The 18,649-nt window shown below is 38.9% G+C and overlaps 1 protein-coding gene across 1 annotated transcript in view; it reads right to left on the bottom strand.

Moving 5' to 3' along the window:
- Creb5 (cAMP responsive element binding protein 5) overlaps positions 1 to 18,649 on the bottom strand; it is a 412,081-nt gene that overhangs the window by 272,389 nt on the left and 121,043 nt on the right. The window lies entirely within an intron of this gene.

Below are 18,649 nucleotides of genomic sequence, written 5' to 3'. Positions count from 1 at the left end.
GCTGCAAATTGATTTCCTTTCCCAAATAAAATTTTAAAAAGCAAATAAACAAGGTTATGTTGGCTAATGAAACATTACATGCCAGGCTGGGGAGAATTCCTTTCAAATGTATTTTCTTGTGCAAAAGCAACACAAAAGCATCCGTGAAAGGATCTTTTATAAACAATATGTTTATACAAAAATGCATTACTTGAAAGAAAGAAAAAACTATGGTACATCTCCCATGATGTATTTGGATTACATTTTAGGAAATTAATTAGGAGTAGGGGGGAAGAGTCCTGCAGTGTTAGAAAATTCCAAAATTAACCGAAGCCATTTCAAACTAAGATGAAGCTTTACTTGTTTAGCTTTGTTTTTTTATATTGTTTTGTTTTGTTTTGTTTGTTGGCACAGAGGCCTGAACTCAAGGCCTGAACACTGTCACTTAGCTTTTTCTCTCAAGGCTGTGTCTCTAGCATTTAAGGCCCAGGTCCACTTCTAGTTTTGCTTGTTAATTGGAGATAAAGTCTCATGGACTTTCCTGTCAGGACTAGTTTCAAACCATGATCCTCAAATCCCAACCTCCTGAGAAGCCAAGATTATGGTGCCTTGAAGCTTAACCTAATGGTAGAGTGCTTATATAGCATGTACTGAGTCCTGGGTGCCATTCCTTTGCACTACATACAGAGAAAAAACCTGAAGTGGTGCTGTGCCTCATTTGGTAGAGGCACAAGCTATGAGAAAGCCCAAGGACAGTGCCAAGGCTCTGAGTTCAAGCCCCAGGACTGGCAAAAAGAAAAATAGAAAAAGAAAAAAATGATTATGAGTATGAGTCCGTAGTACTCAGAAATATTTTGATCTGGTGTTTATGTAATTTATCACCAGTACCCAAGAAGCCCACATTCAGAATTTTTTTTTCATGGAGCGAAAGAACTGGGAAAGAAAATTAAATCACAACCACCATGCTCAGCGGTGCAGGAAGGGCTGGCCTGGATGACTGACATCAACGGAAACATCTCCTAGAGAGCGGCTGATTCTCTAACAGAGACACACAGAGCAGCTGGAAGCAGTTTCAGTAATAGATGTGTAAGAAATTTCACTGGCAATTGCCTACCTCATAGCTCACCACAGAGGATTAATTTCAACTCAGCCCAAGAACTAAAGCTACCTTGTGTGAATTGGGGACCCCAGGTCCTTTCCTCCTATATTGTCTCCCTCCTTCTCCCATCTCCAGATGCTTTTCTATTCATGAAAGTACTCACATGCCTGATGCCTGCTCACTCTGGTGCCCCAAATCCCAGAAGCATGACATGCAACCAGAAAGGCTCACTCAAGATTGTCTGTGACAGTCACATGAGGATTGAGGACATTTCAGATGCTGTTTTGATACTGAAACTTTTTCTCTTACACTTACTCTCAGGGGGGATTGGCATTGCTTATCAGTAATCAGGTGCCCCAAGAAGAGCATTTACAAGAACTCAGAATAGCCCTGTTCATAACAAAAGTAATAGTTCTCCCACTCAGTATCCTCAGTTCAGGTTTAATACGTAAGTCAACTAGACAGTTTAGAAATAAAGAACAAAATGATCAGAATTGCAAGCGCTCTATAGACCCTAATGAGTTCAGCATGACAGGTGTGAAAAGTGTCTGAGATGACAAGCTCCCTCCCTCTGCCACTCCCCACTCACCAAGCAATCCTGCTCAGGTCTCCCAACCATTCTGAGCTCTCCTCTCTTCACTTTTAAATACACAGCAAACACTGGCAGTCTGATGGCTGTGGTGATTAATGAGGTAACATTGGTAAAATGCTAAGAGCTTTCCAGCTCCAATGCTCAAATGCAAATGCTTTAGACAGAATACTCTGGGTAACTGTTAAAACAGAAAAAGGATTTAGTCACCAGTTGGCTGAGAATACAAACTCGGGAAGGAATTGCAGAGGGTGTGTTTTGTGGAAGGATTTGGTGATGAGGTGGATGAGTATTAAGGGAAGAGAAGAAAAGAGGAAGGAAGATTTCTGGGCTCGCAAAACCTGAAACATGAATTATTTTGCTCCTAAAAGAGACCAGTTTTTTTCTTTCTTTCTTTCTTTCTTTTGCCAATCATGAAGTTTGAACTCAGGGCCTGAGTGCTATCTCTTAGTGTTTTCTTTTGTTCAAGGCATTCTACTACAGGAGCCACAGTTCCATGTCTGGATTTGGGGTGGTTAACTGGAGTTAAGATTGCTCTGCTAGGACTAGCCTTGAACCATGTTCCTGAGACCTCAGCTTCCTAGTAGCTATGGCTATGAGCTACTGGCACTTGGCAAAAGGCCATTAACTCTTAAAATACCATGCGCTTTTTGACTATCCCAATGATAATTATGCAAAATCGTCCATCATTTTGCCTACAATCCTATAGGGTACACCAGCATTCAAGTAAACAATACAGAAGTTTATATTCTTATCCCAAGAAAAGAATGCAGCAAGATATAAAGAAGCAACTGTGTATGGCCTATGAATGGACGGACATCACATATCAATTGTGGCCATCATCTTCATTTCCCCACTTTCTGAGAGAAAAGGGAAGGAACAAATTAATTCTTGATAAATTTGATAACAGATGTGCTTCAGAGCAAAACTCCCCATTAAACATTCAGCAAGTAATTACCCAGAAAAGCTTGCCAGTGTTCCTAGGTATATTATGGGATTGTGAAAACCTTCAGCTGCTTTGTCTTTATCTAACTTGAAGCTGGAGCCTCGGGCTGATACTCTAACTGCTGCTTTAGATTATAAACTCTTAACAGCCCTTGGCTTGAGGGCACTGTGTTTATTGATGCTATGTAAGCAATTTACAGTCCCTTAATAGCAGCATTCACCACAATGTTACAGTGTTGAACTTGTTAAATTATATTTAGAGCTTCAGGGAAAATTACCTCATTGGCTTCACTGGCATGCTTATTGATATCAGGCAGGAGTTACGGCAACACCCACCTTCTTGTGGACATCCACAGGATATTATATAGAGTGGGGTCAAAGGTGGATTGCAAAGTTGGGGTTGATCAGAGAGATGGGCAAAGGAATCCTAGAGGAAGAAGTGAGGGAAGAGACCACAGATGAGAAGTGTCACCATCTCAGAGTGTTGCTCTCCAAACAAGAAAGCAAAGCAAATGCCTACGAGGGCCATTTTGAGTCTAAATCCTCTCTTGACCACCTCCACAGCCCCACCACCACTATTTTGTTCCTAGTCTCCCTGTCCACTAGGAAAAATGTTCTGGAACCAGGGGTCTGGGACAGCATAGACCTCCAGCTACTATAGCCACTCATTCCAGTGGAAATGTTCATAGGAAGAGAGGATGAGAAGCAAGAACAAGAAAAGCAGTAGCAGCAATCACATAAAGAAAGGGGAAGGGGAGAAGAAGGAGAAGAAGGAGAAGAAGGAGAAGAAGAAGAAGAAGAAGAAGAAGAAGAAGAAGAAGAAGAAGAAGAAGAAGAAGAAGAAGAAGAGGAGGAGGAGGAGGAGGAGGAGGAGGAGGAGGAGGAGGAGGAGGAGGAGGAGGAGGAGGAGGAGGAAGAAGGTTGCAGGAGGGGAGAAAAGGAAAGGAGAAAGGAAAAGAATTAGGAAGTGAGAGGAAGAGAAGGTGATTGTGAGGAGGAAGAGAAGGTGATTGTGAGGAGGAAGAGGCAGAGGGGATAGGTGGAGGAGGAGTAGGTGGTTGAGGAGGAAGAGGAGGAGGTAGAGGAGGAGGAGGAGGAAGCAAAGTAGCAGCAACTACATAAAGAAGTTGGAAGGGACAAAACAGGATTGGAGGAAGAGAGAGAAGGAAAGAGAACAAAGAAGAGGAAGAGGAGGAGGGGGGAAGGAGGAGGAGAAGGGGAAGAAGAAAAGGAGCAGGGAGAGGAAAAGGAAGAGGGAGAATAAGAGGATGTGGAAAGAGGAAAAGGAGGAGGGAGGAGGAGTAGGAAGAAGAGGAAGAGAGAAGTGGAAGAGGATGCTTAGTAAGAACTCTATTAGAATAAAGAGAGACATAAAGTAAGGATAAAATATCTTTGAGTCTGAAGCTTAGTGATGTCATGAGATTTCTTCCAAAAAAGCAGCCAAAGGCCAAAGTATTAACAATCCACAGAGGCGGTGAGGAGCAGGCATGTGAAAGCCACCAAGTGGCTTATGTGCTCTGAGGTCTTAGTTCAGGTGACATCTCCAGGCTCACACACAGCTGGGGGTTTGAAATAAAGCATTTGAGATGGCTGGTGGTGATGCATGTAAGTACCATGAGAAAATGGCATTGTAATGCTCCAGGTTTCGCATAGGCAGGATGGTTCATTGTAATTCACAACCAAATGAAATAGAAAGTCAAAAAACCAACAGACATCCAGTTAACAATTTGGCTCCCCAGATCTTCTAGCTAATGTGACAGCTAACAAGAAGTTAGGGAGGAAAACAGCAGGGTTTTGTGTACTTCCAAAGGCAGAGAATCAGAGGAGGGGAAATTTTATCTATCTTAAGCATGCACAATTCAGGGTGCTAGCACTAAATCTCAAAATATGATCTTGTAAAAAATGAAATTACACCTTAGATAGATATCAAGAATTCTTGCAGTTTTTAGAGTTAACAGTTAATATCTAGGGTTTAGCTTCCAAATGGCACTCATGGTTGCCCAAGTATATTTGCAGTGAATTTATAGGGATGTCACAGGATATTTTATTATTTTATTTTACTTTATTTTGATCATACTTTATTAATACTTTTTCATTTAATTTTTCCATTACTGTAGTTTAATCTCAGGGCTTCCAGCTTGCTAGGTTATTACTGAAACCTCACTTGCAGTCTTTTTTTATTGTTGTTGTTTGATTTTTTGAGATAAGGTCTTACCTTTGCCAGGGTGGACTTTAACTACAAATGTCATATTTACGTTTCCCAACATAGCTTGGATGACAAAAGTTTACCACCATATTTATCTTTAATCCATTGAGATGTGAGGGAGGGAGAGGAAGGAAAAAAATCTTAAAACGTTTTGCCCAAGCTGGTCTAGAATCATATTTTTCCTAATCTGAGCATTCTGAGTGACTAGAATTACATAAAGAAGCCACCACACCTGGCTTGATATTTAAAAATTTGAGGGACATAGCAATATTTGTGCATTGTCAGCGTTGTCAGCATTTCAACATTACAGAATACTTTCCTGCCTTTAAATCAAATTCAATTCTAATTAATTTATATCACATCTTCACAAAGCTGGATTTGGGGGGAGATGTTATATGATTAAAAATAAAGTGTGCACCATACAAAACTAAATGTGGAAAGACAATAAAGCTGGTCTCCAATCTGAATTTCAGATTAGTAAAGATGTGTAACACCCACATTTCATTAGGAAGCAATTATGGTTAAGAGTGAAATAAAAACATTACTTTTATTCTTTTAATGTCTGTGTATTATTTACTTCAAATTGCTACTAATAGATATGTTTACACCCAGATGTTTGGACCTATCAACTTAATAAGTAGAATAGTTTAGAAATTCTTTTGGTCTAAGCATGCTAGGAAAAATTATTATTAAAATACCGAGCTTGGTAATTAGAAGTGAAGAAGTTTGAGGAACTCTGACCTAGAGGAAATGGTTAGAGAAAAAGATTCAAAGTGAGACTTAAGATGTTATTTAAAATAGGCATAGTGTGGGTTAATTAGCTCCCAGGAGAGATGGTCCTGTGGTCACAGGAAGACTCTGCTGTTTTGCACAGGCTAGTAGAGGTTCAGATAGTCTGGAAATTTACTGAGGTATATCATCAGGATTTCTATGTTCTGAATTTTGGACAGTTCCCAAAACATATAAGACCCAAAGCCAAATGTTTCTGCATGCTGAATTTTCTCCACATCTATCTGGCCCCACCAAGGCCCTCGCACTTCATTATTTTACTATGACTATTTTGTACTTTCAGAATGATATCATGAATGTCATCTGACACTGTCATCTATCACTGACCATTTACTAGATTACCCTGAAATAGTTTAGCACTTCTTAGGCAACATTGCACTTATGGTTAACACCAGAAGAGAAGTCTTTTGGAATTCACTGAAGTTGCCATCCAGCACCACAAAGGAGCATCATGATGTCAATTACAAAGCACATGAAACACAAACGTAAAAGGGACAGTGAAGATGGAAACTGGCTACAGAAGATAGAGCTGAAATTCCAAAAGGAACATTTAGGTTAGTCCAATGATGATCAAGTGTCATTTAGAAGACCCTGAGAATAGTATCAAATATATGGGTCAGCTACATAGAGTTTAAATTGAAATTGGTGACAGAGATGAAATTTAAATGTCTGTCCAGTCATAAAACTGCTCCAGCTACAGCTGGGCTCCAGTAGCTCACACCTGTAATCCTAGCCAGACAGGAGGCTGAAATGTGAGGATTATAGTTAGAAGGCAGTCAAGGAACAAAAGTCTGTCAGACTTTATCTCCAAATAACCAACTAAAAGCGGAAGCTAGGGAAATGTAGTTCAGGTGATAGAGTGCCAGCCTTGAGTGAAAAAGTTAAAAGATGGTGTCCATACCTTGAGTTTATGCCTCAATATTGAATAAGAAAACCCTCAGTCCAGCTAAAATGTCAATCTGCGCATGGCAAAGCAGTGACAATCAGTTGTTTGCCTAGATGCCATGAACATGTAACTCAGTAGACTTTGAGGAAAGCAGATGGCACCCGTAGTGTAAGGGTTGGACCTCATCTGATCATTTTAGGGAAATGTAGCAAACTGAGGTTTCCCAAAGAATCAATTCTGACTCAAGACCACAAAATAAACACACTGCCTGTGTCTCCAAGTTTCTGTCAGACAGACTTAAGACAGCAATGTCACCTCATAACTCAATTTCTATACTACTAGCTACTCTACACATTTCCCAGTCTCCTGCCTCCATCACTCTCTCTTTAAATAAATATACATATATAATTGTGCAGATCTACTTGTAGGTATATCTTCTATTGAATGAGCTTCTTTGAAGAACTCTGACTAACCTAAGAGGAAAGACCGATGAATGCTGAGTGGCATAATCTGAGATTTCCTCAAGATGAGGCAAATAAGAGAGCTAGGTGTGGCAGTTCACATGTGTAATCCCAGCATTAAGAGGTTAAATTTGGGTGACTGCAAGTCCAAGGTCAGTCTGGGGCATGTAAGGTATATATGGAGACCCTGTTTCAAAGATAAAACAAGACAAATGTAAGCCTCTAAAAAAAATTGCCAGACAAATATATGCACATGTATTTATATACATATATATTTATATGTATTTGGTAACTGAGTTCTATGTATCATTATGGTGAAAATGTGCATGGTTGTTCTAAATATCCACCTGGATACACATAAGGAAAGTAAATATACTCAGACTATGTATCCTATCCTTATACAGATCCATAAAATAGTGATGAATATGACAAGGTCTTCCTAAAATACTTATGGGATCTAGAGCAAGAATAAAAATGGAAATTCACATTGCGCATAACTAACTTTTTTAAAGTTACCAACTGAGTAACCATTATGTTTTACCTCTGACATACAGACATATATCTATATATGTGTGTGCTATATCATTTATTCAACATATCTTATATTATTATATTATCTATTATCTTATATTTATTCACATAAAATATGTTATATATTATTTATAATTATATAATACACTTTTACATTAATATATATAAATATATGTGTTTTTATATATTCACAGTAATCTGTATAGCTAGGTTTGATTTAGCAATACTTAGATCCTTTAGACTCTAGTAATAATAAAGTGTACTATACCCATACTACAGAATATTACTGAACCATTAAAAGGAACATTCTGACACATGTTCTAATATGGATGAAACGTGATAACATGCACAATTAAGGTCAGAGCAAATCTCATATGGTTAGTACCACACCTAGAGAAAATGTCTAGAATAAGCAAAATCACAGAGACAGAGAGTAGACAGTGGTTGCCTTTGATGGAGGGATGGGGGATGAGAAGCCACACATATGGGGTGATGGAACTGTTCTCTCCTTTCCTGTGGTAATAAAATAAAATGAGAAGATTCCTAGCTCAGGCTGTGTGGTACTTAGAAGTGTACAACATGGATAGAACCTTTGAATGCTACAAGGAAAAGCAGCAGCAGTTTTTTAGTGTCTAGGCTGGAGATGACCTGACACATAATCCTCTCATCTATGCAGAGGCTATCATTTGTTTTAAATTAGTGTTGGTATTTATTGGAAGCCATTGTTTTTTTTCTCCCTTGTCACAGTTTAAAACCTATCAGCTTTTTCCCTAATTTGTTGGCTCTTCCACAAGTGATAGCACATCACTATTCAATTTACACACACACACACACACACACACACACACACACACAATGTGCTTTTTTTTTTTTACAAGAATTCATGATTATAATAAACATATTATAGCAAATGCCCAAGGAAGGAGACTGAATTAGAACTGAACCTGGGACAGTGGGGGGGCGGGGAATAAAGCAAAGATGAGGGTGTTCTCAGACTGTAATGACAATATTTTCTGACCAGATGACCAGATAAGAGAGATTATAGTGTTGGCTAATTCAACTATGTGCTTATAATCTGATACAATAAAAAACAAAAGAAAGTAAAAACAAAAACAAAAAAACAAAACACGTACATTGAACTTAAGGCCTCGGCCCTTTGTCAAGGGTGTTTTTCAGATGGGTCCTGTGCTTTTGCCCAGCCTGGCCTCAGATCACAATCTTCCTACTTTCATCTCCACAGGAGGTAGAATTACAGATATACACTACCATGCCAGACGAAAATATATTGTTTCTCAGAAAAGCAGCAATCGTAAATGATTTGCATTTCTGAAAACAACTGGAGCAATAACATGATACATATGGATTGTAAGGCTTACTTCAAGAGAAAAGAGATACATTTGAGCTTGTCTTGGAAGGGCTAAGAGGATTCCTGTACAGTAAGTGAAGGGGATGATAAACACACTGGTCCAGAGACATATTAGGAAAAAGATAATTCACCATCTCGAAGCTCCAAAAGAGCTACCAAAGAGGGTAGAGAAAGGTGGACAGGGAGGAAAAGGAATGCATACCTTTTTACTTTTTATGCTTGATTTTGGTCTGGCCTTTGGCACAAGCTATGGTAGTGAAGTAAACTTCTTAAATTTCATGTGTTAGTAAGATTTTGAAACTAGCATCTATTTATGTATTTATTGTGAGCCTACAAAGGCTTGAAATCAGGACCTGGGTGCTATCTCTCAGCTTTTCTGCTCAGTGATGTCATTCAACTACTTGAACCACAACTTCACTTTTGGCTTTTTGATGGCTTGTTGGAGATTAAAAAAAAAAAAGAAAGAAAGAAAAACCTCATGATCTTTCCTGCCTACACTAGCTCCTAAATTTGCTCCTTCGATCCCAGTCACTAGGGTTACAGTTGTGAGCGCCTTGCACTGGAGTGAGAACTGCTAACTTGAAGAGCATTGTCTCCAGGGCTGTGACACAGTAGTCCTTTAGTATCTGTAGGTACATGGCTCCAGGGAGACTGTGACTAAGGAAAACCTGAAAATGTTCAGGAGTTCAGTGCTGCCCTGTAGATGACTGATTCATTTTTTTCCCATAATGCCACTCAACTTCACCAAAGGCATGCTGCCTTTGCCACAAATATAAAATGATCACTTAATGAATATTCACATTAAACTTGCTTTGGAGCACCATTTCCCTTTGGCAAGCAGAGTTTCAAAAAATTAAGGAAGAGAAACTAAGCAGATTCTAAGAAACTAAGTTATTCAAATAGAATAACGCAGGACCGAGAACTCCATACGATCTAGCGAATGTACACATGGGAAGTTAAGATTTTTTTAATTTCTGAAATATGTACTTATATATTACTGCCTGTAATATGTGTCAATAAAGTCAGTTTACTCTGTTGATCTAGGTGGTTTTAAAATTCAAAGCGCTGCTTCACAATGATAAATGCTGCTCCTCCCACCATCAGTTCTTTTTGTTTGTTTGTTTTGTGTCATTACTGAGACTTGAATTCAGGGGCTGAATGCTGTTCCTTAGCTTTTTCTGCTCCATTTGCACTACATTTCCCTGTCCTTTTTTTTTTTTTAGTGAATTTCACAAGCTTTCCTGATTGTGTTGACTCTAAACCATGATCTTCATATCTCAGCCTCCTGAGTAGCTAGGATTACAGCGTGAGCCACCAGTGCTGAACTCCACCATGAATTCTTCTTCCTCTTTCCCTTCTGACCCCTTCAGGCTCCTTGGGAGGGACTGACACTACCAATCTACAGTAACATGCTCATTTGTCTGTTCCTCTTCTCCCCTGCAGGGGAGTTCACCATACACCAGCTCTCAGATCCCTGCTATCTCTTCCTGCCTCTGTACAAAAGCACATTAATCGATCTTCCTGCTTGTCTCCTATACTCACCACTCCCAACTTCCTGCTCTGTAAATGCAAGACAGTATCTTCTAAAGGTCACAAATGACAGTCCAGACTGCACAGAACTGCACAGAGGTGAGCACTATCTTCCACACCTCCTCAAAATATGCCATTTATTGGCTCAGCCCTGTCAGCCAGAGAAACCTGTCTACTAAAGAAAGTATACTGCTATTTTTTGTTCATGTTTAAGTGATTTTTTAAAATAAAACACAAGGCACTATGCTTGTATCCTTCCCACTGAAGCTTCTGTATTTCACAGAGCATACATAATTCCTCCCAGAAAGTCTATTAGAACAATAGTGGTATTAAAAGTCATATGTAGAAGGAAGTCTGCACTGGTCTGGTTGTGCATGCTAGAATGATCTTTTGAAGCACATATTGGGACCTAGACCTGAATGCGCAGACCTTGCCTTTAAGCCCAGTTATTCATTGACAGTTTTGTGGAGCCAGTATCCCACTTTAGTATCCACAGTTCACACATCTCCAGATCAACTAGTCATATGTCAGGCTATGGCAGAGATAGTACAAACAATATATAACTATGAATCAGGAACATCTCCAACAAGTCACATTTCAAAGTCAACTTCATTATATTGGAAGCCTACAGTCTCTGGACAATGATAAACAAATACAAAGTTACAGGAAGGCCATCACTATTCAAACTCCAGCCCTTCCAACGTGTTACTTCATTAGCTACAGACTGTGAAGGACCTCAGAAATACGATTTTTAAAAACTCAATTTGTCAAGCCAAGAATTAATCTTCATTTAACAATTCCAGCACTCCTATGAGGTAGACAGGATTGACTTCACATTTCAGATGAGAAAACTGAGCCAAGTAGCATGGTGAACATTGTATTATGTGACTGATTGTTAGAAACCTAGTCTAAGGCTCCAACTTCGTGTGTGGAATCTACCAGTCCCAAAGGAATATGTCTTCGCAATAACATTTTATAATACCTTGCACTTTTATATATTAAACCTAGAACACAGGAAATACTATTTAGAACAATACAAAACAATAAGCCAACTTTTCTGAACCTATCCCTTCAACCCAACGTATCTTTAATTCAGTTTTATGACTTAAAATTGTATTTGGAAAACATGCTTTTAAATGATTGACATTATTATGTGAAGCTATAAAATATGATGAAAGCTACATGTAATTATATGGACAGACATCTAAGATATATAATTAAATATTTTCAAAAGAAAGGAGGCAGATAATCTCATCTAGATATATAGATAAGGAGAGGTAGATAGATAAAAGGAGAGACAGGCAACCATAAATAATAACATTTTATCTCAAATGCTATAAATTGTGATATACAAATAAAATATTTTAGAATGATATAAAAGATACTATTAACGGGAATTCTCTGTGGGGAGAGAGCCATTGCAAAGAAGGAAAGAAAAGATTCCTTTTCATTTTGTGTTTCCTGAACTATCTTAAAATTCTCACAGTGCACATAATGCTTTTATTCTTAAAGCAAATACACACACACACACACACACACACACACACACACACACACATATACAAACGCGTGCACACGCGTGCCAATACACTGAGCACAAGTGTGTAATATCTATAATCCTTGCTACTAAAGAGGCTGAGATCTGGGAATCATGGTTCAAAGCCAGCTCAGGGACCGAGAGTTTGGCCTAGTGTTAGAGTTCAGAAAGACCCTGGTTCAATTCCTCAGTACCGTATACATAGAAAAAAAACAGAAGTGGTGCTGTGGCTCAAAGTAGTCGAGTGCTAGCCTTGAGAGAGCCCAAGGACAGTACTCAGGCCCTGAGTTCCAGGCCCAGGTCTGGCAAAAAAAAAAAAAAAAAAAAAAAAAAGCCAGCTTAGGCAGGAAACTCTAGGAGACTCTTTTCTCCAATTAATTAGCAAAAATATCAGAAGCAGAACTCAAGGATAGAGCTCCAGCCTTGAGCAATAAAACCAAAAGCGAGCAAACCCCAAAACTCCGAGTTCAATCTCCAATATTGGCACAAAAAAAGAAAGCAAAAACAAAACCAAAAAAAAAAAAAACAGCCAACAGACATTTGTTCCATTTAACACAGATGACTAATTTTCACATGTTCAAATGTAGAGAAAAAAGGCAAGCAGTTTTTATTAGACTAATGGATTGTGCATAAGAAAACACTCTATGAACTTCAAGCAGGATAAATATGAGATATTCATGATGATAGTGAACAGGATAATTGTGACAATGAATAAAGTAATGGTGAAAAAGACTGCAATTAAAGAGAACAAAGATCCCAAACTGTAAAGGCTCTGAAGACCACCGAGAGCTGGAAAAAGCCAGATGGCATCAGTTGATTTGTTTTTAACAGGATTTAACATTAAGAAGCGTACCCCCAAAATGTACACCCAGTAAATTAAGGCTGTAATTCCATCTTGGTGTTATGGTGACATGAAAATCCACTCAAGCCTTTCTGGGAGGGTTTATGAAGTTATCCAAGCCCCTTGATGGAATTACAACCTATTATGCACAGCTGGAGGGTCATTACTTCTTATCTTAACAGCAGTTAAAAGCGCAGTGGCACCAAAGGGCACTAAAATACCAATTCCCTATTAGCAAGCAGCAGGGAGGTAGACAAGAATGGGGCAGCGTCGAGCACATGTGCACACACCAGCTTGCATGTTTGGTGATCCTCTGCATCTTTCATTATCCTCTAGGATGTGAAGAGCTGTATTCTCCACCTGGTCCCTTCACAGATTTAGCTGAATTGCTCACAGACAGCACAGGGTCTGAAAAAAACCCATGTTTTGCCGCCTTCTGCAGAGAAAGGAATATTGTTATTCAACTGATTGCTCCTCTGCCCCCTGAAAATGAATGATGGAAATGACAAAAAACTACAGATGACATTTAAAACTGAGGAGCAACAAATGTTGATGAGCACAGGGTTGGAAACCGGTTCCATCATCCACTGGGCCCCAACTACCTACAGTGTAGAAATGATCCTGGAAGTTATTCCTCTGATTCAAAGTGAGACCCTTAGCATTAAGTCTGATTACAAAGGAAGCTCTCACCAAGTCCTTGCTTCTATTACAGTATAAGCAGCATTTTTCCTCCCTGTGGCTAGAGGCATATAAGTATATCTGAAAATATAGGGCACAACTATATAGAGCTGTTGGCAAGATGAATCAATTTAGAATCACAAATCCATAATAAGAGGAGAATTTAAAAGTAATAGGCTGGATTACAAAGTTGGATTAAGAGGAAAAGTAACAGGTACATACTTTCAACATCTTTTTAATTTAAAATGCAGAATATGTGCTGATTTCTCAAGGCTTATACGCCTGTTATCCTAGCTACTTAGGAGGCTGGACTGGAGATCACAGTTCGAAGCTAACCTGGACAGAAAACTTCACTAGACTTCACTTGCAAAATCACTAGCAAAAATGGGGCTGAAAGCTGGGCTCTCATAGCTCATGTCTGTAATCCTAGCTACTCAGGAGGCTGAGATCAGAGGTCACTATTGAAAAACCAGTCTAGGCAGGAAAGCCCATGGAAGTTTAATCTCCAATTAAGCACCAGAAAACTAGAAGTGAAGCTGTGGCTCAAAGTGGTGGAGCACTAACCTTGAGCAGAAAAGCTCAGAGACAACTCCCAGGCCCTGACTTCAAGCCTTACAACCCAAACACACAAAAATAAATAAATAAATAAACAGGCTGAAGGCATGCCTTAAATGGTAGAGTGTCAGATGAGCAAGCAAGTACAGGGAGCATAAAAACAATAAAAATTAGTTTGACCACATACACAATTGCCAATCTTCTGCCTCAGGAACTTTTCTCTGAGTGTGTGGTCTAATGGTTGAGTTCTGTATGTTCCTTTATTAGCCACTCCAATGTACAGTTGGTGACTTCAGTTGACATATATTTGTGTATATACTTAAAAGGATTGAACTCAGGGCCTAAACGCTTTTTCACCTTAGTCTTTTTGCTCGAGGTTGACTCTGCAATTTGAAGCACAGCATTACTTTTGGCCTTTTGGTGGCTGGGATGACTTCAAATCATGATCCTCCAATCTCAGTTTCAGGTTCACAATATAGTAATGTTTACAGGACACTGAAGGACAAATGACAGCCGGCATGCAAAATGTCTGGGAATCAGGAGGCAGGTTTAAAGGAGAGCATTAACAGCATCAGCTGATCCAGTACTTGGGCTCAGTGGGAGTCTATAAAAAAGGCTCCCATGGTTCTTTGTTATTAGATATTGAGACCCTGTATATAACTCTTGTTTACAGTGTTAAGGAATCAAACCAAAGGCCTTGCACCAGTGTAGGCAAGTGTTCTGACACTGAACTCCATTGCTAGCTACCCTCCTTAGCAATGTTCCTGAGCAGTATTTCAAAGGGAGCCTGGTACCAGTGGCTCATGCCTATAATCCTAGTTACTCAGAAGGCTGAGATTTGAAGATTAAGGTTTAAAGCCAGCCCAGGCACGAAAAGTCTATGAAACTCTTATCTCTAATTAATCACCAGAAAATTGGAAGTGGCGCTGTGGCTCAAGTGGTAGAGTGGTAGCCTTGAGCTGAAGAGCTCTGGGATAGCACCCAGGCCCAGAATTCAAGTCCCACAACCAACAACAACAAAAAAAAAGTGGGGTGGGCAGGACTTTTGGAGTACTGGTAGAGTGCTTGCATAGCATGCATGAAGACCCATGTTCAATTCCTTGGAACCACATACATAAAAAAGCCACAAATGGTGCTGTGGCTCGAGTGGTAGAGCCCTAGCCATGAGAAAAAAGCCCTAGGACGCTGCTCTGGCCTTGAGTGCAAGCCCCAGGACCGGCAGAATAAAAAAGAGAGGAGAAGTTACTCTTTGTGAATAATTCTAAACCCCACTACACTTTCATATTCAGAACTCTTTTTTACACTTAATACCAAAAGTTAAGTGAGGAAAACAGATGGGCACCAGTTAGCAAAACAGAAAAAAGGGTGATTTTGTGTGTGGGGGGGGGTGGACGCCAGTACTGGAACCAGGGACTTGAACTCAGGAAGGCTGGCTGACACTCTATCACTTGAGCTATACCTCCACTTACTGATTAGAGATGAGAATTTCATAGACTTTGGTCTGGTTTGGCTCTGAACCACCATCATTAGCTCTCAGCCCCTTGAGTAGTTAGACCTACAGGCATGAACCATCAGTGCCTGGCAAAAGGATGACTTTTAATATAAACACAAACCCTAGTGACATGTGTTGATGACATTTTTACTTCTAGAGCTGAACAACAGTTATCTAATTAAATGGTAGGGGAGAATTCACTGGGATGTGTGGTGAGAAGATGTGGGCAGAGGCTGCCTGAGGCAAAACAGAAGACCTCCCCCATGATCAAACTGCAGGGCCCAGTACTTCCAAATGCAGGCAGTCTTCCCCCTTCTCACTGTCCTCCTCTAATCTCAAACAATACATGTTTTGGGGAGATAACCTAGTAAACCCATTGGCCACTGGATGACAATTAATGAGAGTCAATAATATTTTCCCAAGACATTACATGTTAGAATCAATAAGTACAGTTTTAAAAGGTAGCATACTAAAAGAATAAAGGGTATCAATGTATGTGAATTAATGCACCTTCTATCTGGCAAATATCATGTAACCCTTTTATTAATTACAATAAAAATATCAAAAAAAGAATAAAGTTCCAATTATAGCATTTTGTCACCTTTAAGGAAATTTAAGGTATTCAAAATTTCTACTGATTTCTTTGAAATCCTACTAGGCAAGAGACCAGGTGCTCCATACTGAAAGATAGATTGAGAAATATATCAATACAGTTTTGGAAATGCCCTTTCAAATGTATGCTCAAGTCTTCAATGTTCCTTGAAAATATCAACTGGTCTCTCAAGACTCTAGGCTTGATGTCAAATATCTCTGAAAGGCCCCAACTTACATATGTGCCATGCATCCTTGGAGACAGCCATAACAATTTATGCTTAATGAATGGGAAAGAATGTCCATTTCGTTTGCTTTCTGACTTGGATGATGGTGGGCTGGTAACCAAAAATGTCTGTGCTTATTTTCAGAGCTGATATCCATGACGGCCCATCAACTACCATTTTCTAAGTTCCCACAAGATTTGGTCTTATAAAGGTTGTTAAAGTCTGGAAAGTTGGACTTATTTTCAGCTCTGTGGACTCTACCTTTAATCAGACAGAAGTGGAGTGACTGGGATTAGGCTAATCTAGAAAAGAGAACAGCTCTTCTTCTGGGTTCAAGAATGTAAAATTCCACAAAGAACATTGACAAAGATGTCATTCACAACAACATTTTGTTGTATGGAATAAAAATAGGAGCTAGGAATATGGGTGTGAACTCTAAGAACAGGTGTTTGATAGTATCAAGAGAGTTTCATTCATTCAAGTTCCTTACCTATTTTGTGCCTTAATTCCCCCAAAGGAATTATTGCTACCTTCTTCTTAGAAATACTGTAAGAATAAGGTAATGTCGAAGGCATATACTTTATAGCCTAGCAAGTGAGAGCAGACCGGCAAGGTTGACTCAACCAGGCAGAGAATTTTTTTAGTATATCCCAAAAGATAACAAATAACAGCCTGAATCAACGCATTAAATAATTAATAATAGATAGTGTTTACTGAGTAATTATTAAGTGCTGTTCTACAGATATAATGTTTTATCAAAATTTAATGCCCACGAGAGCTAACTAGAAAACACAGCTTTACTCTTCATTTCACACAAAAATGTGAGGTATAGTGGTTAAACAATCTATTACATGCAGAAACTTCCCCAGTGTGTGTACAGAAAAAATGATGGAATAAACTTTCATAGTTACCAATTTATTTGGAACTATAAAGTAAATTTCAGCAAATGTCAAAGAATTAGTCATACTATGTTCTCTGAGTGTAATACGATTACAGTAGAACCACTAACACAAAGGGACTCAGAAAATTCCCAGATGCATGCAACTGAAACAATATGTTTCTCAGTAATCCATGGGGTCAAGATAAAAGACACAGTGAAAGTTAGAAAATATTTCCTAATAAATTTAAAATATCTACTTAAAACAGCAAATTCCTGGTAATCTCAAGTTACAAACTGACAATGAAACTACATATTCTTTAATAGATAGAAATAGAAGATACCTGGTATTCAAATGTTGATTCATGAAAATCATGTATATATATTTTGACCACTGCTAAATTGTTGTTGTTGTGATCACATTATTATTTGAAACAATTGTAAGCATTTTCAAGCAGAATGTACTATCATTATGGGAAAATCTAACTCTAAATAATAAGACTATACTTATTAAAAGCATAAATCTAAAAATCCAAACCCAAGTTTCCTCCTGAATTCCAATGAGTCTAAAATAACATTAAGTTCACAGCACAGGTGTCTAGGAAAAGATGTGGCATGTGGATTCCATTCATCTCAAGCTTCCAAGGTCTTAACATTCTGATGATGTACTTTACAGACTGTAGGGTGATTTTTGTTTATTTGAAAAGCAGCATTCTTGATTGTACATAGAGATTCCCTTCTTGAATAATTGTTTGTTAAAGGTGTCTTGAAATATGTCAAAATCAATGTTAATAAATTCTTTAATAAAAAGGCAGCATTCTTTCATCTCACTGCAATCGAGATCAAAATGTTACCATTCCTGCTACTTCCTGAATACCAGTGGCAGGTGATGGGTGAAGCTGGGAACTGAAGGCAAACTTTCACAGTCTACATTCCAGGATTTTTAAAATTATCTTTCAAAGACAGCCAAAGTATTCTATACATTTTTAAGAAGTTCAGTGAATTGGGAAGTTCGGTGCCGACAATAACTTTTCTTTCCCCCGCCAGATTTCATCAAAATGAACTTTTCTTCTCTGAGGAATGCCTATAATGATACCAAAGCCTTGTCTAGCCTAGAGTTCGGCTAACTTGGGTTCTGTATCATTGGCCAGCTATCTGAGTTTAAGTGTGCTTTCCATTCTCCTTCTTCATTTTCCTCACCAGGAATATGGAGGTGACAAAAGCATCTTCCTTGTAGGTTTCCTCTTATGTTTTGTTGTTTGTTTTTGTGCCAGTACCAGGGAGTGAACTCAGGATCTCATGCTCTCACATGACTTTTTCTTTCAAACATGCCAGTTGAACACAAAACCCCCAGTTGCTTCTTTTGGCTGCTTTATTGGAGATAGTCTCATGGATTTTCCTGTGCCTGATGACATCAAACCTCAAGACTCAGATCTCAGCCTCCTTAGTAGCTAGAAATAAGGCATTAAG

The sequence above is a fragment of the Megascapheus bottae genome, chromosome 5 (assembly GCF_031878675.1).
Source record: "Megascapheus bottae isolate mThoBot1 chromosome 5, mThoBot2.hap1, whole genome shotgun sequence".
Classification (NCBI taxonomy): domain Eukaryota; kingdom Metazoa; phylum Chordata; class Mammalia; order Rodentia; family Geomyidae; genus Megascapheus; species Megascapheus bottae.
Note: the sequence above shows the minus strand (reverse complement) of the source record. Positions and strands in the feature narration are given on the sequence as shown.